Source organism: Anomalospiza imberbis, chromosome 6 (assembly GCF_031753505.1).
Source record: "Anomalospiza imberbis isolate Cuckoo-Finch-1a 21T00152 chromosome 6, ASM3175350v1, whole genome shotgun sequence".
In the NCBI taxonomy this organism is placed as follows: Eukaryota; Metazoa; Chordata; class Aves; order Passeriformes; family Viduidae; genus Anomalospiza; species Anomalospiza imberbis.
Window position 1 is genome coordinate 9,498,185 of NC_089686.1, and position 23,608 is coordinate 9,521,792.

Below are 23,608 nucleotides of genomic sequence, written 5' to 3' on the forward strand. Positions count from 1 at the left end.
CCCTGCACCCAGAAGAGTATTAACAGGGAACGGATATGAGAAATAACTACCTCCCAGGTACCAATGCAGGGCCTGCAGATTTACAGGGCTCAGAGGAACAGGCTGGTACCACTCTCCCCAGTGACTCCACAACAAATAGGTCAGACCTCTCTCCACAGCACACCATCCCTTCCTCCTTGCACGGGCCCCAGAAAGTCAACAAGGGACTCTGTTTTCAGGGGTGACAAACCACATACTGTCCTCAAACACACACAGGAACTTGTAACAAGCCATGAATATATTGGTCTTTCTAGTGAGACACTCAAAACGGGAGGAGGGGAGGAAAGAGGGCCTCGGACTGGTACCAATTACGCACTTCTCCAAGTCACAATAACGTACCACTAATACTATCCAGAGGGAGTCCCTTTGGCTCTATTCTTAGCTGGTGTTTCTAACCCTCCTTTACAGAAGGATACTGAATAAATGAGGTATTTCTGTGACCTACAGCAAGCCTGCACACAACTGTTTGTATTATATATGGTTTCATTTTGCTCCCTGGCACTGCTCTTTGGTGACTGTTACAGCCCATAAAGCCATCTGTTAGGAACACTCAGTCATAAAATTATTAATGCCTACAGTCTAAAACCAGCCCTAAGTAAATAAACAGTACCAGAAGGCCCAGTGTAAAATTCTGGGATGTTAAATACACAGAACCATAAATCTTCTTAATAGTTCTACGTGCTATTATGTATTCACTTGAAATTCTAACGCACAGAAAGACTAGAGAGAAGTTGCTTCCAAGACAGTGCACTGCAGATTAGCCTCAGAGTGTAACCCCGCATGAAAAATTCTGGGAAACTACTGTGAATCCTTGTGACATTTAAAGCTAATAATACAGAGTTATGCAATTAGGAAAGAAAGTTCTTAACAAAGAAATTCAGGGCACACATAATCCTCGACATTCAAAATGCAGAGAACAAAAGAAGAACGTCCCAAGTTTGAATCATTCAAATTCTAAAGTGGATAAAGGAAATTTATTTGTATGGGATACGTGGCACTTGCAAACATAGAGATTAAGAAATTAAGGACAGATGGATCTTTAGCACTACAATGGCAAAGAGTAAAAGACACGATGGCCACCTTAGTCACTTGACACTGGCCCCTACTTTATATTAAAGACATAACCTCTTCACCCTCCATCATGGACTGTGCTGGCTGAGGGGTCTCCAGGAGGCTGGCATGGAGCCTCTCAAATCTCACATACAGGAAGCAAGACAGACAGTCAGCTCCACTTCCCATCCCTCCTGGCAGCCTGGGCCACATTCCATGTGTGCCCAGCACAGCAGAGCAGCCTGTCACCCTAGTCTGGTAGCCACAGATATCAAGAAATTACGTCAGCTGGAATTCCTGGGATCTAAGCATCTGCCAGAGCAGGAGAGAGGCTGCAGGGCTGCTGGCTTTATGCATATCTTTAAGAAAGGTCTGGTCTTAATGGGGTTCAGCATCTCCCTAGCAGCAGTTTAGCATCAACAGTGACAAGTCCAAGTGTTTGCAGGCCAGGTTTATGAAGAAGGATCTGGCTTAGAAATTACAGCCCTGCAAAGACAACCAAGGCCTGGCTAAAGATGCACAAATGTTCCCTGCCTGGAAACCAGCAGGCCCCCAGGAAATCTGGTACAGCCAACAGTCAATCAGTGCATGGCACAATACCACTCCTATTTAAAATGTAGTTACTCTAAAGAACTCACCAGTCTTAAGCCCTCATCCCAGCACAGTCACCAGCTCAGGAACTCATTGGAGCATATGGCATCATTGCTTAGTTTAGCTGGCTTGATTAGAGAAACCAAGTAAGAAGTTACTTTATATTTTATTGTCTTAAATAAAGGCTTCAAACCCTTAAAATATGTCAATGCATTGGAAACAGGAAGCTTTTGTTCCAAACTCTTCATATATTTAGCTACAGTTTAAAACTGCAGTGCCCTTTCCACCCTACGTCACTTAGTTTGTATCCCCAGCTTGTGCACCTTTCACTTTTTAACCTAAGGTTTTGCTTCTTAATCAGAGGGGAAAGATGGATTATGAGAGTCACAGACACAGGGGTCTTTATTTACAGTTTATTGCACATCTGGGTTTTCTCTCAAACTGCCAAATTCCATAAACTGGATTGTGATTTTTACCATGAATCACATTTTACATTTGTCTATCAGGGTTCTTTGAGACCTTGAATATCCCAGAAAGAAATATGTTTTATATATGTCAGAGCTCTGTAAAGTAGGAACTGAAGGGAAAAACCCACGCTGGACCTAGTAATGCAGAGTTTAACATAAGAAAATGAAAATGGGTCTAAAAAATGATAAATCACCCACCACATGGAGGCTGGGACAGCAGTTTAATTTCGAAATTAAGACTTAAAAAATCTGAGTTCTGTTTCTAGCTCAATGCAAATTTCCATTACAACTCTGATTTGATTTCTCTGTGCTTCATGTCTGCCTAACAAAAACTAAGCTCTTCTTTTATCTATCCTGCCTATTTACATGTTAAGATTTTGTGGAAAGGAAGCTGAGAAGTTACACTAGTGGAAACTGTTTTTTAGCTGGGTTCGTAAGTGTCCAGTCTCATCTAGGCTTGCACTTTTGAATGTTAGTCTAATACTGGTGAATTTTCCCTAAGGCACAAAAAAGATCATGTTGTTACCAGAATATATTGCTAATAGAAGAAAATCTTTAGGCCAACAGAAAACATCATCTCAAGTGACATCATCTTATGTTTCACATCACATTTCACTTGTAAACACAATAACTTGTTCTATAATCTATGTTACTGACTAGGACTAGGACATCATAATGCTCTTTTATAGACCAGGTGGATGCAGCAGTAATTCTTATCCATCATGTGTCCTATTGTGTTCCTCCACAACCACAGTGTTTACACACAGCAATAGTTTTACATATCAGCCACTAATTTAATATAATGTCCATCCAGCCCATCTGACCCCAGAGATTTCCTCAGTGAATCCAGGTCAAACCCTGCCTCCTCCCAGATGAGCATTTTCCAGGTTTTTGCTACGCAACAGGTTTTCTTTGAGAGCAGGGGGACTCAATAGATCTGTATTTTCTAAATTACATATGTCAAAAGATATTCTAGGCACTCTATAATTAGCCAGCAAGGAAAAGCATTTCTGATTCATTAGGTCAACTTTAATGGTTTCCTCATTAAAAGTTTTCACTGTTAAGCTGACAGAAGCTAGAATTTAATAGTAGCTTCCAGCACTTTCTTTATTAGCCGATCTCTATTGAATCAGTCTTTTATCACCTGAAGAGATATTTTAAATGGAAATTCCTCAGCCCCAAGCAACCTAGATTGACCAAAGGCCTAGAGATTGCTCTGTCCCTGCTTTAATAAACTGACTGTATGTATTGCTGCAAAGGTCAGTCCTCGTTAGTCAGTGATGGCTATGCAAGATTTAACACGTTATATTCCAGTACTAATTTGTCATTTGTTGATCCTGACCTATCCTTAGTGATATAAAATATCTTTAAGGGGGAATTTATCAATATGAATCTCTGGAGACCTCTAACAAGAATTGTTCCCTCCCCCCGATTCACAGCAGCTGGATAATTCTGTGGTCTGGGCAAGCTTACTGCTGTTAATGCTGCAAAGTATAGAATTAAGCTCTTTTACTGTCCCCTTTGAGTACAAATCAGTCAAAGAAAAGTGACAGGCTCATATTCTATGTGCCTGGGAATAAGTGCTTTGGCAGGTAGCTCATAGAAGCTTAGATTCCCCTTTGTCGTGTTTCAGCCAAATGAAATCGCATCTTATGCTAATATTCTTGTGTTTGCAGGGGAAATGATACTTTCTTTAAAAGGGCAAAATTGTATTTCTTCCATTTTTTATTAATGTCCCAGCTGCTAGACATTGGAATTTCATGGAGAGCAAGTCTACCCAGCTCTAGACAGCAATGATCTTGTACAACCTAGTTATCTCAGAATGTACAAACTGCAAATACAGTAAAGAATTGGGTCCACTGAAACCAATCAAGATTGCTCTATGTTGACTAAAAACTATCCTCCTCAGGAGACTAACTTAATTATCTTAACAGCTTTTTAATAGATCTCTTGCTCTTTGTTTGCAAGTCACTAAAAAAAACAAAGTCAACTCCTCTTCAAACCTATTTTCTGTGGGGGATTTGAGCAACTCAGAGTATTTTGAGAGTTGCTTGTCTAATGAATTAGGTATTGTCCCAGTACTTGGGAAATGGGGTTTCAACCCATGCAGCTCTCACTGAGGCTGCATCTGACCTTGAAGAAATTCTCTCTCAGGGTTTCAATTTCCACAGACAAAAAGTAAAGGTGACATTTACCTTCTCCTGTCTTTGGTCTGTCTTGTCTGTCTGGGTCATAAACTCTATGTTGCAAGGGTCTCCCTTTTGCAATTTGTAAAATGCCTAGCATGGCACTTTAAAAGCCGTAACAGCTCGTTTAATACACATTTAAAATAGTAATTCATATGTCAACATACAGATTTTTTCCCATCATAAGCCTACGTGGGTGCCTTTAGTAGAGGTGTTTCTTTCAAACAGTATCAGGTGAAAGAACTAAGACAGATCACATAAGATGGAAAGACATTACCAGAGGCAGTTCAGCTCCGCACTCCTTCCATCTTATCAATCTACCTAAAACTCCAGTTGCATTAATTTGGATTTTAGCAGCTTGTTAGCTAGAGAAACATTTTTGGTTAGACACTGAAAATGGCACAGAAGGGAGAGGACTTTAGTATTGGCCAGGGTGTTTGGCTTCACAGAATTCTCTCATTTCAGTAGCAATTTATAGGGATTCCAGGAACTCAGCTGGCAATGATTTGATTTTTTTTCATGTTAATCTCCTCTTAAGGAAAACCAAAACTGGCATCTAAGTTAACATTAAAATGTGGCTATCCATAGCTGCAAAAGCTTACTGGCACAGGAGTGACCTTGGCATCCTTCATCAGCGCCTTACGATGCTAATGGAGGATTAATATAGGGAGGAGGAGGCAGCAGCAAAATAGGGAATAGACGGGGAAATGTGTGGGCAGTAAAGTAGCAATGAGCTTTCAAAGCTTTTCCATGCCCATAAACCATAAAAAGTGGCTGAGAGGAGTATTTACAGAACCATTCTCTGGAACCAGGGTGAAATAATTCAGTATGACAGCAGTTTAGAGACTCTGTGTAAGAAAAAAAAAAATAATTATAGATGAGGAAAATTATAAGCAGTATAGTAGTACCAGCAAGTAGGCACCTTGAACTTCTTATACTGTCTCTATTACTGTGGCTCCTTTTGACTGCCAAAACACCTCAAACTCCCTTGTTTGCATTAGCATATGTGTCTTAAACAGACTCTGTGCTGCCATCAGCAGCATCAGAACAAAGGTCAAGGGTAGCTGTGAAGAATGTCTGTAAGCGTGGCATCCAACCATAGGCCCATTTCCAGTTTTTGTTTGGGTTTAAAAAAGAAACGCCCTTAGACAAGATGCAGAGTGGCAGACTTCTTGCTGAACAGAGCAATCCTTGAAGGAGGAAATAACAGGAAGGCTTAGAGGCATATGGAACCCATTAGAAATGGCATGTTTGCAGGGACAGATTATAAATTGGATCAACTAGAAAAGCATCTGAAAAGAAGGCCTGCCTACAATTCCATCTTGTGTGAACAGTCTCAATCCAGATGAAGTGGGTTTCTAAACAGAGACTTCACTTTTCCATTGTTTCTTCATTTACCACATTTGGAAAAGGCCCAGAAGGGATAACAGCAGAAGCCCTATGCACTCTAAGACCCATCCTGGGACAGAGAGAAAGGGGAGAGGAGTGATTGGCACCATAATATACAACCATTATATCTCCAGTGTTTACTCAAAACAGAAAGGAACCATTTCAAAGGTTTAATGAGGTCATAATGCACATTTGGGCAAACCTTAAGACCTGAATGCAACAGACACACAGCTCCTGCACTATCCCAAAGTGACACTCACTGGGGTGCTCCCTGGCAGCCCCACACTCGGAATGCAGATTTTAAATCCTTGCTCCCCCTCCACCTCACAACTTTTGGAGTCAGATTGCTAACTTCCCTAATTATGCAGATGCAGGGGATTTCGACCTAAAAGAATAGCAAGCAGTCATTCATTAACATCGGACATGCAAAACAAATTTAGCTAAGCTGATTACTGCAATGGAGTAGCCAAGAGCACTGTTCAAATTGACATGGGAGTAGAAAGGCCTTTGATACTCTCAGTACAACGAGCTGTCTATTTTTGTGAAGTCCCATGTTTCCTAATTACCTTAATGCTGTAAGAATTAGGTAACACCAATGTACAACCACTCACACCGGGCTGGGTTCACAGCCTTCCATTCCATGGTGCTTACAGGGAATGTCAATCTGATACAAGAGGTCTGGCTGCGACAGCAGCAGTGCCAGACAGCTCCTGTGGAATAATCAGTTTCACCTCAGGATAAGGAAAACCCTGAAATGCCACAGGGCAGAATTCATGGTGGACTAAAGGATGTGCTACAGGCAGGAAGGCAGCTGTAAATACCTCCTCCTGAGCTGTGCCTTGTGCCCCTGCCTTGCTGAAACCTTTCTCAATGACAGCTTCACCACGGCGGACTGTCCCCTTAGAAAGCCCCTTCCCCTCTCTAGCACAGACAAAAATGAGGATGAAGCTGTCTGTTTTTCAGCACTGTGAAAGCAACTCTACTTTCCCAACAGTGTTGTGCCAGAGGACACACAACACAACCTCTCATCCCACACATCACCTGTAATCCATGCACAACCCACACTGATCTCAGTATGAACCTGGCACAGCAAAGGAGTGCAGCAAGAGAGATGCCCTGACATAACCTGAGAGGAAGTGAGCAGTTACTGGAGAAGGTTAATTTTCCATTCACCCAGCCTGTTCTAGTAACACTCAAATTTAGGCCTGGAGGAGCTGCATAGGTGATGTTAGATGTCAGGTATGATATGTGCTGCAATAGCTGAGCATGTCAGTGCTGGTAGACATGAACCAGGACCTTCTGTGCTAACCTGTGTGTGCTTCACGGCCCAGTATTTTTCTCTGTGTGTTTATTTATGGGCAGATTTTGAAAAAAAAAGCAAAGCTTTCTAAAATGGGAACAGATGGGGTCTGCCTATTATCCCAAATCATTCTATGACAGAATAAAAACAAGCAAAGGCTCATGCATGGCAACCTGCAGTGCAAGACACAGAGCAGACCCCGCTGACAGGCAGTATCTTGTTGCTGAAGAGACCCAAGCTGTTCCCCTTTCCTGTTCTTCAGCTGAGTTACTTCTAATCTGCAATAGCAAGAGTAAGGAAAGGAATCAGCCTTTGTGTGCCACAAACAGCTGAGACTCAAACTTTGGTTCTTGAGTGCAAAGAAAACAGAAAGCCGAGCAGCTAGGAGCAGTGTTCAACTTTCCACAGCTACAAATTGCTCTTTCATGCATGATACATACAATTACAGTGTGCTTAAATCCTGGATTATTGGGACAATAGGTTGTAGCAGCTTAAATCCAAGTGAGTCATTAAGCTGTGCCACTTCAGTAGGAATCTGCATGCTTAAAAAGCGCCTGTGTATCATACAGTCCATCTGTGTAACACACAGTCCATGCAGCCTAGCTCCAGTAATTAACTCAACTGCAATTCCTCATGAACATATTGCTACCATGTGTATACATTAGCATCTTGGCAATATTTTCTTTTTGTAAAAAGATTGAAAGCATTAGTGCCAATGTGGTAAATCTGTCTATGTCTGTCTGTATGTCTAAGCCTTATGGCTCTTCACAGGGATTGTCTCTCCTTCTCCCCCCTGCTTGTGTTAGACTACCAACTGCTTTGGAAACTTCTTTTTCCATTTCAAATGCATTTTGGGCTTCCATATTGAGATAAACCCCCCAGGAGATGACTAGCAAGCCTCTAGCATCTGAGGCAAGGCTAACAAAGGAGGTCTGTTAGCTGTTGATGATGGTGAGCTGAGTTGGAAAGCTTACAGGGAAATAAGGCAGTTACCATCCAGTGCACCAGGACTCTGGACTGCACTTCATTGTAAGACAACAACGCAGGTCTGCTGGGAATCTTCAGTGGCTTATCATCCTCATCACATAACTCAAGAGAGGAAAAAGGAACATGTAACAGGGAAGCCTGCTAGCTGATTTAGATTCACAGTTCAGGGACAGACTCCAAAACTTGAAGAAACCTTGTCACAACCAGACTGCTGCAGAGACCCTGACATAAACCCCAATAGACTGAATAACAAAAAAAACCACTAAAACCTGGGGCAGGAAAATTTACTCAGCTTGTTCCTCTGATCTCTGCAAGAACATCTACACTGCATAATGGATGCAGACCTCTTAATGCTGTAACCAGCCTGAAGTCCACACATCACAGCACACCAGAATGTAGCTTGACCATCTCAGCCCAGTCCTGCCTGATCAACTACCTCCAGCATATTGCTCACATGCTTCTGGGAGTAAACACAGAATCAGCTAAATTGGGCAACCAAAATATAGACAGGTTATTTCTTATGCTGCACAGAAAGACTGGTATCAGAACCTTTGTAAAGCTTGTAGATGACCTGTTTCAATATTTATCAGTGTCTCAGCTGCAACCCAAATTCCCATCTAGCAAATGTGCTTTCTCTGCTGCAGCATCTCAAGACAGTGAGGCTACCCAAGCTGTTGAAAGCACCGCCCCAGTCACAGGTGGAAGTCCTAAAGAGAGGACCTGCACCTCTGGATTGCAGCCACAAAGGCAAGATGCAGCTGCCTGGAGTCTGCTTCATCTCAGGCAGCCTGTGAGAGGGGAGTATGTGGGAGCCAGATACACCAGTGTGGTGTGGAACCAGCAGCCCAGGCTTTACCAACCCTGTAACGTCACTATCCTATAATCTGATTTTAAAAAAATGAATAAATTACTTAACCACAAATGTTTTGCCATAGAACTGCCAGAAAGCTTATAAAAGCCCAAAGGCAGCAGTAGTCATGCCACTTAGTCATACAGCTGCAAAGGATCACAAAAAAATCCAAACAATATCTGGTACATCATTGCTCCCAAGCTGCAACTATACATGCCAAGCTTTACCACCAGGAAATAAATGGGAAAAATGCATAGGGAAAATCCAAATAGAACCTTGATTCCAGTTTTAGTAAATCGTGCCAGAATTATGATTTGACATTACCTGCTAATCAGTGCTTTGAGAATTCTCTTCCTCATTCTTTACAATATCTCTAACTGGAAAGAGATACCTCAGGAAAAAATATTTTAATAAATGGAATGCTAATTAAAATCAAGTTTGTGACCTGAAGCAGTAATCTCAGATTTTTACATATTAACTAGGATTACTAGTGGGCAACAGATTAAAATTTTTTATTGGTTTTTTTTTTTTTTGGACAAAATGGGACAATAACCCCAAAATATAAGAGTTTACAGAGTGAAAATAATACACCTGTCCACTCCCAAAATAAATTAAATGTTTCTATATATTTATTTTTTGGAAGTTTATCTGGAGCTACATCCACCTAAATGCCCTCTGCGAGTTGCAATATCAGAGCCTCAGGATTAATCCTGACAAGAGAGTGCCCAGCCCATCTCTAATGCCCACCTATTATAGTAATCATGGGATTCCTACAAAGTCACAGCTGGCAAATGTTCTTTGTGCTATATATTGTGATTATATCTCACAGGAGATATAATCCAGCTAAGGAAAGGACCTAGGGAAAGAACAGCAAAATTAGATGCAAAAACTCAACTCCTATATGGAACCATAGGAGCTGAGCAGATGTAAATGTGCTTTGACCTGACCGGCCACATCCTGATGGGGTCAGCTACAGCAAAATATCTTAAATCTATTAAACTCAACATGAAATAGATTTTACTCTCCAATTTTATTTCTTTTTTCTTTCAAATCTTTTCTGCTTTTACTGCTGAAAAGTATTTTGGTTTTGCTTTGAATCGATGTCTCAGGAGGAAAGGAAAAAAAAACACACTACCACTTAAACTCAGCAGTAAATAGGTAAAAGAATTCAGAAGGAAGAAATTTAAAGAGTGGTTGGCACCACTGCTTCTTCAGACTAATGCTAAGGACTGAGCACTGCTTACATTCCTGCCTCAGCACTCACTGTGCCGTGCCAGGAAGAAAACTGAGGACACTGCATGCAGTACATCCATTTTCTCAGGAAAGGAAGCAGATTCTGTCATTAACAAAACAGCATAGACTGCTGGAGGATTCATCAGCTCTGCTCCCATGCCCAGGGTCAGGTCATAGGCAGAGTCCCATCATTCCCTCACACTCTAGACTTGGAGAGGAACATCCCAAACAGAACTTTATCATTCTGGGTACTTAGGGAGGCTGAGGTGTGGAGAGGAAGTGGCAGCAGTTGATTTCCAAGCCCAGACACACAGAGAAGAATGGCAAGCTGAAGCCATCACTGAGCTAAAGCAGAAATAGAACTTTTTAATTTTCAGGGGCAGAAGATTTGAGGTGTCTCACTGAAAAGTCAAAAAGTTGTAAAGGAGAGCCTGCGTTGTCGGGCTGGAGAACAGAAGGCAGATGTGGGCTCAGCAGCTGCCACATGACTTGGCCTTGCTAGCTTGGTAGAACAGGCATGAGATTATGATAACCTGTAATTGAATTTAGAGCTTTTGAGTCATTTTGGTTTGGCTAGTTCCATACCTCTTGAATAATTTTTCATGTTAGCAGGTTTGCTGGACTGTCCTGGGGGGTTGCATTAAAACACATGAGGGAATTTGAATTTCCTGTAGAAACAAGCCCATTTTTTATTTTATAGTTGACATTTGCTCTAAGAACAGGCTTTAGAAACAAAACCTCTTACTGATCTCACAGGTCTGCAGTTTGCAGTTGTGTGCATTTTATTTCAGCTGCTTCCTTGTATTCTGACTTGTTCTGCTGTGAGCAACCAGGTCATGCACTTTTCAAATCTGGATTCCCCTGAAGTAAGGCAATCCTGACTACATTCACAAGAGACAGGATATATATTAGTACATGGAACCACAGGTCTTTTTTATCTTTCGAGTGTGTTATCAGTAGTTTCTGGGGTCATCAGCAGTCTTCACTCTTTAATCAACTGCACAACACCCATCACAATGAAGTATGCCTGCGTTTCCAGAAAGCAGCAATTAGTACATCAGTCACTTTGCACTCCAGGTTTGTAAGCAAAGGTGAGCCAGCCACACTGAGGCCTCAGCTGGAATCCATTCTTAAATAAATTAGTGACACTCACTTTAAACATTGTGCAAATAATAATTTCTGAAATTAAATCAATCTAGTGTTTAATATTCACAAGAATTTATTAACCTTGGCATAAAAGAATGAGAATAAGAGGCATAAAAGGATGAGAATAAGAGGGTTTCCTTAATTTTTGTGAGTATCATAGTGAACATAAGACTGCAGCTCATAAATAATCTGGAGTTCCTTTGTAAACCAATGTAGCTTCATTCTCTCTACAGCTTTGAACAACACAGGGCAGATGGGTTTAGAAACAACAGAGATCTGCTCAAAATCTGTTTTCTCATTAAGACATTAATTAGCCATACATTTAAGATCAGAATACCATTTTTTCCCTACACGATCCAGGCTAACCACAAAAAAAGTTGCAGAACAGTGACTGGGAGACAGCACATGCCATTGCTCACCTTTCCAGAGGTTTGTTTCCATCTCATCACCCTAATTTATGGTATTTTGTGGCTTTCAGGTAGATCAAGTTTATATATCCATCTCACCACTCCACTGGTCACAATACTCATCACTGCTGTTGATCTATCGACCATCTGAGTCACCTGTTGGCCTTAAATATCTGCACCATCACTCTGCACTGATCCAGTATCTGGGTGCAATTACCTTCTCCATGTTTGTGGGAGTGAGGAAGAAGCTTTGCACAGCCTGCCATCTTTGACAATGAGCACTTAGCCTAAAAAACAGAGATAGAAAACTATTCTGGAAATAAACTACAGAGGAGTCATATTGCAAACACGCAAACAACTCTGGAATCCTGGCAGGAGGAGAAATAAACAGTAAAGAAAGAAGGGGACATGGTTAGACAAAGTCAGCATCTTGGGAAGCATTTGGTAAAGTGAGAGACAGATTTTAGCTTAGTAAACAAGCTATAAAGTTCTCCACAGGAAGAGCAGACATACCACCCTGCATTACTGCAATGTCTAAGCCACTTCTCCTTTGTGATGACTTTCTTAGAAAAATCTTGGTTTTCTGCCTATTTGTTTATAGAAAACATAGAAGTGGCTGTTGCTGTTGGAATGACAGCTTGAAGTCAAAAGCTGTAACTTGGCCTAGACACACTCTCTCATGATGAACACACTTACCACTTGCAGAAATAAAGCAAAAAAGCATCTGGATGTGCTTTTCTGGGTTGTTTTTTTTTTTTTAACATACATTTTTCTGGTTTGAGAATATTTAGGCTCTATCACTCACAATTCCAAATTGCAGAAGAACTTCATAACAATTGCGGGTTAGAGCAGCAGGAAGGTGAAATCAATAGAAACCTTACTTGGTCAGTGTATTGCAAAAATGACAGGGACAGCTCCCAGAGCTGTATTTTATGCTCCATGTTAATGGTATAGCAGCTGGCTTTGTTACCTTCTGCCCTGGCTTCCTCACAAACAGCATGTGAGCTGCTCATCCCCTCAGCCCTCACAGACATGGCATATCTGCAAAGTGCATAAAAGTGAAATTCCTGTGGAGATTACAGTGGAGAAAGGCATCTGTACCCCATCCCAGCAGCTGCAGGGGGTCTGTGACAGCAGTGCTAGAGTGCCTCTGTTGTGCAAAGGGCAATATTGACATTCACAGATTTGGACAAAAATTAGGTGTTTTTAAACTGACCCCTCACTTTTCTTTCCATCTCACCTTTTGACTCACCACAGATACATGATTTGGGCACAAAAGAAGCAGGCAAATATCCAGAAAGCCAGTGGGGAACAACTATGAAAACCAACTCTGCAACCAAAGGAGAAAGATACCTTCTCATAAATCTCCCTGGCAGAAATAAAGCAACAACCTGTAACTCAGACCAGACCCTAATCCCTTTTTGGATCAGCATTGGAATGGTCTCCCTAGGGAAGTGGTCACAGCACAAAGTCTGCAAGAACTCAGGAAGAGTTTGGACAATGCTCTAAGGTACGTGATGTGATTCTTGGGGCTGTCCAGTGCAGGGCCAGGAGCTGGACTCGATTATCCCTGTGGGTCTCTTCCAGCTCAGGATATTCTGACTCTCCATGTGTGCCCATGTCCACATTTCATCTCAGTACTTCAGCACTGTAAGAGTCCACACCGACTCAGAGCACCTAGGGGAGAGAGCAACATCTCTCATAAACATGAGAGATGATAGCCCTCTTACACTTCAAAATGAATAGTTTTAGAGATGTTCGCATATCTCACCTACATCTGAACCCATTCAAGCTTCACAGGTAGAGAGAGTTTCTTACAAGAACATCATTTCAGTCCCTAGGTGGAGGGAATTTCACAAACTCAATATCCATGTAAAGTATCTGTAGGACATGGATGTGCCAAAACCCTCATCTGTCCTCCCAAAAATCAAAGGGCTTGCTTAAGAGGAAAAATATTATCCCTGAAGTTTAGTTTTATAGGAGTTATGTCGTTCATAGAGGTATTGCAGCACTAGAGGAAACAGTGAAGAGAGGAAAAAGAAAAAGAGGCCCTTTCTCTGTCTCAGCATTGTTGCTTTGCCACTTTAATTCAAGTAGTAATGTTGTAACACTAAAATAAACCATTCTTTACACCACCACAGAAACTCTTGTTTACATCTTAATATTGACACCAAACGCTGAGAGAAGCTTCCTCAAGTGAGCTTGAAAGTAGTTGATAAAGTTACTTCATTAGCAAATAACTTGCTCTTGTTTGTTTCATTACTTATTCATGTGGAGACACAAATATAATCATATGTTGGCTCAGATATAAAAATGTCAATTGACAAAAGGAAAAAAAAATCTTTATATGTAAAGTTTGCTAAAATGCTCTTACCGAGAAGTGCAAATGTGTGATGATTATAAATATCCACTGAACAAACTAAAATAAATCTGATGTGCTTTAAAAGGGCTATATATTTCTAGCCAATTTTATTCTTTCTGGAAGGCTTTAGAATGCATTTATGAAGATATGCTTACAGGCAGGATTAGATCTCTCCTGTTTGCACAACTATAATGCAAAATATGCAAATACTGTGGTAAATTAGAGCAGTTGTTGGCTTTCCTCTTCCAAGAAAACTGGACTGTGAAAGTTTTTTCCATTCTCATGCTTAGCTTATTAAACTACAAAAAAAAAAAAAAAAGGAAAAAAACCCCAATAAAAACTTATCCCATAATTTCTATACACTAAAATCATCTTTTCTCATGCAACATCTTTCAGAAAAGCTATTGTGTTTTTTTCTCTGGGAAAAAAAAATGCAGGACTTGTCCTACTTTAGAGTGACAAGGAGTGACAAGTATGCCCTGTGAGCAAACCAAGGCTTGTACTGAGACAGTAAGAAATAAAACAACTTACATTTAGACATTTGACACTGATTCTGATCACCAGAAAGAGCATTTACTGAATTAAATTGAAACCCATGAATAATTCACCAGTTTCAGCTGATGATAAACACAGAAGTGACAGAATATTTGATGATCAATAATTATTTCTGATATTTTAGGAAGTGTGGCACCTTATAACTGAACAATTTAATTAAACACTAGATGTGACTTTAATTGCACATGCTGTATCAATCCTCTTTTCCTTTTGAATTCTGTGCAGATGCTAAAATTGTTCATCACTGCTCAAGCAAATTCATTTCTCACCATGAATTACAAAACTGGTTCTCTAATAAAGTTTTCCAATATTACATTTTGTGCTACACTCCTGTTCTCATTAAACTGCTAATAGCCTTCAAATTACAAGTTTATTGGAAACCATAGCTGTAGGTTCACTGACATCACATTTGAATCTCATCTGCTGCTGAGGTTTACAAGTGACAGCGCTAAGACTGATGACCTTGTGTCCAGCACCCCGTTACTCCAACAGTAGATAACATTTCCAGCAGTCGGAGCCACAACACATGCCCAAGTTGTCAGTCTCAAAAACATTCTTCAGAAATGAAGCAGATCCATATCCTTATTTACTGAGTTTTTCTATGGAAACAGTGTCTTCTTCCTCCTTTAAAAATGTGGTATCACTGAACAAATCACACAAAGTCACTGACTTTTTTTACTAGGTCTTCTGGCTCTGTGCCATCAGCTTGGGAAGCAGAAATGCAGCTTGTTTTTTCCAAACAGGGTAAACAAAAGGGATTCCTTCAGCTCTGCATCAGAGCCAAACTTCTCCACTGTGGATTCCAAGAGCTTTTGGGTTTTAAATATCATGTAGGATGAGGATAGTGGTATTTCTCCTGAAATACTGTGGGATGGTTTCTGATCTCTCTCACTTCAAAGTCTTTTTCTTGCTAGCTGTTCCAGTTTTGTTTGTTGGGATTTTTTCCACCATTACTCCAGGTTACAGAAAACCTCCTTATGCTGCTGCAAGTGTTGTTTTTTCTCCTGAAAACACTCCAAACAAGGAATCTCCATAAACAGGTACATGATTTTCCAAACCATCTTCATAGCTTTTATCAAATCCACTGAGCAGATTTCAGCAGACTGGATCTTTAAACCTCTCCTAAAGTGATTAACCCAGAATCTTTCTTAGCATCCTCTTTGAACCTATATTTTCTACACCAAGATTCAGAAGGAAGCATCAAAAGTGCAGTTTCCCGCGTCTCTACATCCCTAGACAAAACCAACTGAAATTAAAAAAAAAAAAAACCCCAAACCAAAAAGCAAAATGAAAAAACTTCAGCAGGCTTCCATTAAAGCTCCTGGTGTGCAAGTACCAATTCCATCTCCATGATCCAGTGGTTTTGAACACATATAACCCTGGAATATGTGGACCATTTCAAATAATTTTTTCATAAAAAAGCTTGTCATTCGCTGATATCTCCTTTCATGGCTATGTTAGTTTGTAATAATTTTCAGTCAAGAGCTGACATTAGCCTGTGACTGAGTCTTGCTGCAGACTCTGATCCAGATCCATGGTGTTTTCTGAAACAGACAGAAATAAAAAGTCATCTCACAGTTGTACAAGCATCTAATTCCATCACATCTCTGTTCATGGTAGCTGAGGTGCTGGTGAGACCTTTCTAATTTACTATGAACTCTAACTGCCCTTGGAGTTACCACAAACCAAACTTCACAGAACTGAGACACCTTTTGTTATTAATCAAACAATCCAGTTAGTTGGCATATTAAAGTAAATAATGCCAACTCAAAGCTGCAAAGAAAGCCCTACAAATCACAGAAACTTTAACAGAGTCTTTTCAAACTAAAAAGATATTCCAGTCTAGTCTCAGCTTCCCTAAGTAGAACAGCACCTACAGTTCATTTTCTATTTTTCAGGACAGCTCATGTAAATTATGGCTTTTGTTTTCCTGAAACTAAGTTGATATATTGTAAACCATTAGTTGTGTCCTGGTGGAAATAATTCCTTATAGCTACAGTGCCACATGCTATCCCCACTGTGAGAGAGCTGTGGTGATTGATATGAAAGCCCCTCCAGCACTAGATATCCTGATGTTGAAACAGCAGACTAAAGATACAAAAAAACAGCATTCAGAGGGATGTTTTCCATGTGTATTTCACATTGCCATTCAAACTCCAATATTTTTTTATGAGGCTTTAATTTTTCTCAGTTAATTTTGCTCTAACTTCGCCCACAGCCCTTCTTTGCCTACTTTCCTAAAGTGTTTTGCCTGCTCAACCTTCACTGACAAAACTGTTCTCCACAGCACAGGCTGTTACAGAGCAGTCATGGAGCAAGAATTATAAATGCAAACATTTTGCCCCAAGAGCCTCCCATATGCCAGGCTGGGAACAGCCCCAGTCTGAAGGGCAAGGGCTCCAGAGCCATGTGGTAAATATCACTTTGAATAGCCCAGAGTGGGCAGGCTCTGCCAATTAGCAGTAGTGGGGGTGTTTCATCCAATTTGCTCCCAAGGTAAATCCTGCCTGCAGTCAGCATTATGCTCATTTGGTCTCAGCAGACATTTGATCTGCCTAATCAAAAGAATCCATTTTCTGCTACCCAAAGAAGGAATAATGCAGTACAGTCCAGGAAGGAAAAAAAATGCAACAGTTTTACACAAACATACTGTCAAATCATACTTGAATAATTATGGCTCCTATGGCACTTGTGTCTGGAAAAGAAAAAGAGGAGTTCAATCAGTTTACACGTAACTCCTTACAGATAGGAGAATAAGGGGCTAGCAACCATGAATTTTAAATAATTTTGTTAGGTTCAGTGTTCAGTATAAAACATAACGTAGGAATATCTTTTCAGAAGTTTCAGTTAGGAATATCTTTTCAGAAGTTTCATTTTTAACTGCTCGACATCACTTGAATTTATCTGGACAACACAGCCTAATCTGGCTGAATGCCTCTGGTCTCTGGCTCACATGTTTTGAGCCAACATTTGGAACAGTCTTCAGGGTTCTGCAAGATTAGGTTTAATTCAAGTCTTGCAACACCTTTGTGTAATTTTTAGATATTACTCAGTTACCTCTGTAACTAGGAGGTTTCGTTAGCAATGTGTGGCACAGTGGAGAAGTAAAATCAGGAATTGGAGTACACTGCAATTAATACCTGAATCCATACTCAGCCTCAGAATAAGAATACACAAAAGCAATAATTAAAACTGCTCAGCAAACAGCCTATCATTCTGGAGGAGCCTTCAGAGGTATTGCTTCATATCCTTGTGCCATGCCACCAATTAACTGTAAATCCTTGGCAGACCTTCCAAAGGATGTACCTGTACTACATGACCAGACAGATAAATATCGTCTCACAAACCTTAAGCAAAGCCACAAGAACACTCCCTTTCAGACTAAGCTTTACACAAAACAAGATTTTAAAAGTCCTGTGATATTTTCTCTTCAGTTGTTGCTCACTTTTTTCATATAGCAGTGTGTACCAACCAGCTAAACTCATAACCTGGTGATGTTTCCATGCCAGAACAGCCACAGACAATGCAAGCATTGTGAGAAACAGGCTCTGGCCTCTATCACCACAAGGCAGAGAATCTTTAGAACATATCAGCAAGCACCAGAGAATTAGTAATGTTTTTACAAACTCGGATTATTGCATTTAGCAAGTGTCTCCAAGGCCTAAAATAGTACATCAAAATCATGTTCATCTTTGTTTTTTCCTTAAAAAGCTATTACAATGACACTTCTTCAGCTGAAGGCATTTGTCCATCAGTATTCTAGCAGAAACTTCCTTTGCTTGAGTCACTGTTCAGGTCCCAACAATTGCTAGGATAAGATGTAATTTCTTTGGGAAAGTGACCTGGCTGCCACCTTACAGGCTGAACAAAGTCACACTAGCACAGCTAACAAAAACCACACAATTTCTAATCAAACCTCAACAACGGTTCCTGCAATAAGGGCAAGCGACTTCTACAGCTAAAAGGCTTTTCTTCTGCTGCATTTCAAAGTTGTCAACGCTTGTCAAAAAGAAAAAGGGAGCAGAAGCCATTCTCTATGGCATGCCTCAGGGAAACTTGAATATGGGGATCACCATCTTTGACTCTGTAGGAAGAACATTTAACTTTTCAGCACTGAATCACAGCTTCATGTAGTCTCAGCCTACCCAAAACAGCTTTCTAGCACGACACTCTAAGCTTGCTTTGGATGCTTTACAGCATAAAAATGCTGTTATGCAATCATATTTCATCTTAAGGCATACACATTCTTGAGCACATATAGTTGATCCTATGGAGCAATTTGATTCTTTTAATCTGTTTGCACTCTAACTCATCTGCTCTTTTTTCTTTTGTATATACTTTGTGCTTTTGTGTTGCCTTTGTTAGTATAATAATAATAAATTATTAAAACTAATTTTACTCAGTGATTATTTCTCTTTTATATCTAGTTTGTAGCTACTATTTTCTGCTTTGGAAAATGATACATAATTCTTACAATTTTGGAATTACTGCCACTTATTTAGCACCTCTGTATGAACCAGCTCTTCCCAAGTTTACGCATGCAAAGTTCTCCAGAACTAATTTTACTCTAATCTACATCACAGAAAACAGGGTGTTCCTCTCAGGAACTCCCATAAAGAGTGAGGAAATTCTGCCTGAAGTCCTCACCTAAATGGGCTGATGGCAGAAGAATTAAAAAATTACCTAAAATGCTCTTGCAAAACAAAAGGTAAATTAAAGTTACTTTTCTTCCTCTCTACAGAGTCTCTATAATAGGAAAACATTTTCTCTGGGACTTAGAATTAGCTTTTTGTCTCCACTGAAAAAATTGCAAGCATCCCTTAAATGCTCACTGTAATTATATTGGTCTAAGGGAAAAGAAAACAACACATTACTGAGGTCAGTGTAGAAGTGCTCTTTGTACACCAAGGATGGATGTGACAGGTAGCCAACATGCCCAGTTTAACCAAAGCAGGTGAGAAGCAGAGCTCAGCTATTATCTAAGATACATGGAAAAAACTTCTAAGGAAAAAACTTCATTCAAGGTTCTTCAGTCCTCAAAATTTGTTCTAAATTTAGATACATGGCACAATGCAAGGGGAGACTCAGCTGTCTTCTTCTGTTCAACACATAGTTAAATGTAACACATTTTAGAAGTTTTACTTTGCTTTTTATCAGAAACTCCAGAATTGCTACTCATAAAAGAAGTTTCTTAAAATTCTAGGTTTCAGTCAATACACGGATATTACAAAAAAACATACCCTCCCTATTTACCTGGGATTTTTATGAAATCCATTAAGGGGACTCATCTAAATACTGCCTATAAAGCTGAGACAATCAGCAGCAGCTCTCCTCTCTGCTGTGATGGTGCACCAAGAAAAGGGGAGAGAGCTCAGCCTTCCCATGGGGAAGCTGAGAGCCACTCTGTCTCAGGAAAAAAACAGCCTCCTGGTCTGCAGGGAATAAATCTATTACTGCCGTCTGCTTCCATCTTCAAGACAAGAGTCTGGAGAAAACATTCACATTAAGCATGATTTTTTTTTTTTCAAGACTGATAATAAACAGAAAGCTTCACATTCCAAGGCTTAACCTATCAAGTGACAGAAGCTGGGCATGTTGTATTGTGAGATTTCTCGTGTATTTTCAATCCATCTGGTACTGCCCAGAATATTGGACTAAATGGGCAATTAATCTAATCTGATACAGCAATTCCTAAATGTTTCTTTCCCTCTAAACACACACAAATACAGAAATATAAACAGTGTTCTAAACATTTGAATCTCATGTACTGAAGGTCACTGAACAGCACACAATACTTCCTCCCTCTACAATCCACAGAACAGTGTGCTTTGTTTCCCCATAATTAATTTCTATTTAATAACTAAGCTTCTAGATAGCTCATTACTTAGAAAATAATTAAATACTCATGACTATGAAGTTTAAATTGGTCTTTTCAATAGATAAAACTATTGAAATAGGACAGTAAAATATCCTGATTTCAAGAGCAAGATGCATAACTCAGAGTTCAAGTAGTAAAGCAATTAATCTTTAACAGAACAGCACATGGTAGCTCTGAAAACAAAGCTCTAAATTCTGACAATCATCCTAAAATATTTAACACTGAATCTCTTCTGAGACTTCTGTTAGAACTCAATAGAAAAGCCCCATCATCTGCTCACAAAATAAATGCAAATCCTTACAAGGCTGGATAACCATAATATGGCTCCAGGCATACCTTTAGTTGTTTCTTACTATCAGCTCCTGTGAGAATCACCATATTCCCTCATGCTCAGGGAAAGCTCTTTAAATGCCTGTTTTTTTCATTTTCTTCCAACACAGTCATTTTTAAACATCACCTCATTTTCCTCTCACATTTAACACTTCCATTAATGACTAAGAGCAAGAGTTCACATTTCAGTGCATTAGTCCAATCAGCTCTCATCTTGTGATTTTCACCTTGTTCTACAGTTTATAAAAACTGTGCAGCAAGCTAAACAAATAAATAAATTAACACTATACCCTGCTATGGTAAATTCAGAAAGAATTATTTACAGTCAATTCTTAAAAGGGATTACCTCACTTATGACTGATACCTATACCAGTGCTGCCAAGAGCAGACCCCACTGTCATGGTCACACTAAGCTCACACCCAAGGCGGCAGCACTTGGCAGCCCTTTTTTGATCCCCCAATTTACATTATACACATGTTGGTGACAAATTAACCTTTGGTTTGAAAAGTGATATGATCTCCAAAAGGCCAAAATGAGGAACCCCAAATTTAGCTTCCTTCTCACTGACCCAGTACAACACTCAGTCTTCTTGTGTGTCCTCAATTTCTTTATGTTTTTGCAATCACCTTTGGGACATTTGTTTTCTCGTAGAGGTACAATGACCAGCACAATGGCTTTATCCCAGTGGTGACCTCCAAGTAGGACATGACCTCCTTTTGTCCTGAAGTTTCAGGACAAAGCACTGAAGAGGTAAAGGGCATTTCTCAGCTCAAACTCAGAAAAAAATTATCAGCCGAAAGTAAAAAGAAATTATTTTTATGGATTATGCTAATTCACACCAGGAAAGAGGCCAACTATTTTGTTTTTTTCTTAAAGATGGGAGGCATCATATGTGTAATTTTTGTCTCTTGCTATTTCTTACACAAATGCACTTCAGACAGTTACATAATTTGCCTCAGCTAGAGGTCCTAAAAAAGTGCACAACAGTACCTTAAAGTTCATCTGAGAAATGAAATAAAATTATTCAGCCCTCCTTCATTAGCCATGCTTTCTTACTCTTTGTGTTGATTTCCATGAACTCTTCTCACCTCCTGTTTTGTGACCTCTTTCTTAAAAAACAGCCCCAAAAGGAATATTCCACACTCTCTTCTACATCACATCATAACAAAGTACATACTCCTTCAGTTGATGACTCAGATTTCTGCCCAAGAAAAACAGAGTTGGACTTGTCATATGGCATTTTTGAGAAATTAGATTTGCAAATACTTCAAATGTGATTAAATGGACAATAAATCTAACTCTAAACCATAGGGCACTGTTGCAGGAATGAAACTTAAATCAGACATTTTAGTTTCTTTTACTTGCATAAAGGTATTGCTTCTTAGCTTGTACGCCCTGGTATATGTCTGTGACAGGGCTACTCGTCTCTGCAGTAATCAAGCAGCGTGCCCAGTCAATCACACATTACTGCTGTAAATCAAATAAAAATAGTTTCTTGCTTAAAAAAGAAAAAAGATCAGAACCCAACAGCAGAAGAAAAAAGCTGAGAGGGGATAGAGGAATCATTCAGAAATGAGTGTGAAGTTATAAAACAACTCTTGTCTTTCTGTGAGGCTGTATTATCAAGTCATTTGTGACGGTTCAAGTGGCCCATTACTATTAAGAAAAAGAATCATGAAACGCTGAAGAGCTGAATAATTTTAGTAGGTAAATTATTTCTCTGAAAACTTCAGAAATATACTTTTTTATTATATACTATCCATTTTGAGTTCAGTTTAATGTTTTCCAGCCATCCAATGGTAAAAAAACTACATGGCACTTGATACTCTTGAAACCCATTTAAGTGAATATCTGGCAGTTGGGGAAGTTTGGGCATCACCAGCTGAGATCTGCCCTGGAAGAAGCCAGCGTTGGAAGCATGCTTATCAAATTGTCTTTTTTTTCCCCACTGTTTTACAATTATTTATATTCTTCTTGCCACGCCTGCAGAAGATCTCTGAAATAAAACTATGTCTCAAATGGTCTCCTTTCATTAACTGTCTCCAGACAAATCAATATATTGTGTGAGAGATGTGGGCAGCATCTTTCAAGAGAAACAAATTGCCATTGTAACTTATAACATGCAATTAGTCATGCAAAAATGAAATGCTCTGGAAATAGGGTCTGCTTTATAAATGCTTCATTGTGAAGAGTGGACAGTACTTCAAAATGGTGGTGGAGTAATAAGTTCTTGTTTGTCAACATAATATTCCCATATGTAATTAGAAAATTGTGTGCAAGCTGACTACTTTACTTTGCTCTATTAAGGAAATGGACCACTAGCATTAAAAATACCACAACAAAACATCCACTTGCAACTACAGAATGAAGAATAATTCCAGTCACTAAGCTGCTTTCACTGCTTATCTCTGACATATGTCATCTGTGCCCTTTAACTGAGGTAATTTTTTCCCAAAGATAACAGAAAAAAAGTAATTTTTAAAAAATTAAGAAAGGACGATCAATTATTCAAGCAGCTTCTTGTGTTGATAGGGTAAACACAAAGAATCAGCTTAATTGCATCTAAAAAAACTTGGAACGAGGACTAGGAAAACTTTCTACCACTAAAGCTCAAGACACACTAGAGTAAGGTTGCCAAGAGAGGTCATATAATCTCCTATACTGCCCTTACACATGCCTGAAGATTTTTGACAGCTCCAGAAGAGACCCACATTGTGCCAGTGCAGAGCAGTGGATTTCTCTAAATCCTTTCCAGCCTGACATTTCCATTATTCTCTGCTTATATGCAGCCTGGCTCTATAAGGACATTGCTGGGCTGCTGCATTCCTACAGATGAA

At 39.7% G+C, this 23,608-nt stretch overlaps 1 protein-coding gene and 1 long non-coding RNA gene across 8 annotated transcripts in view; both read right to left on the reverse strand.

Annotated features, from left to right (window-relative positions):
• The window catches only part of ASPG (asparaginase), a 324,997-nt gene that overhangs the window by 85,375 nt on the left and 216,014 nt on the right, over positions 1-23,608 (reverse strand). The window lies entirely within an intron of this gene.
• Positions 10,848-23,608, reverse strand: part of LOC137475215 (uncharacterized) — a 48,300-nt gene continuing 35,539 nt past the window's right edge. For 4 of the 7 annotated variants that reach the window (XR_010999753.1, XR_010999747.1, XR_010999744.1 and 1 more), the window contains 2 exons: positions 17,213-17,257; positions 14,565-16,106 (listed from right to left, as the gene is read on the reverse strand). This is a non-coding gene — a long non-coding RNA (uncharacterized lncRNA). Of the gene's footprint in view, positions 10,974-14,564; positions 16,107-17,212; positions 17,258-23,608 lie in introns of those variants that run through there. The other 3 variants (XR_010999750.1, XR_010999751.1, XR_010999749.1) reach the window with 3 other exon arrangements.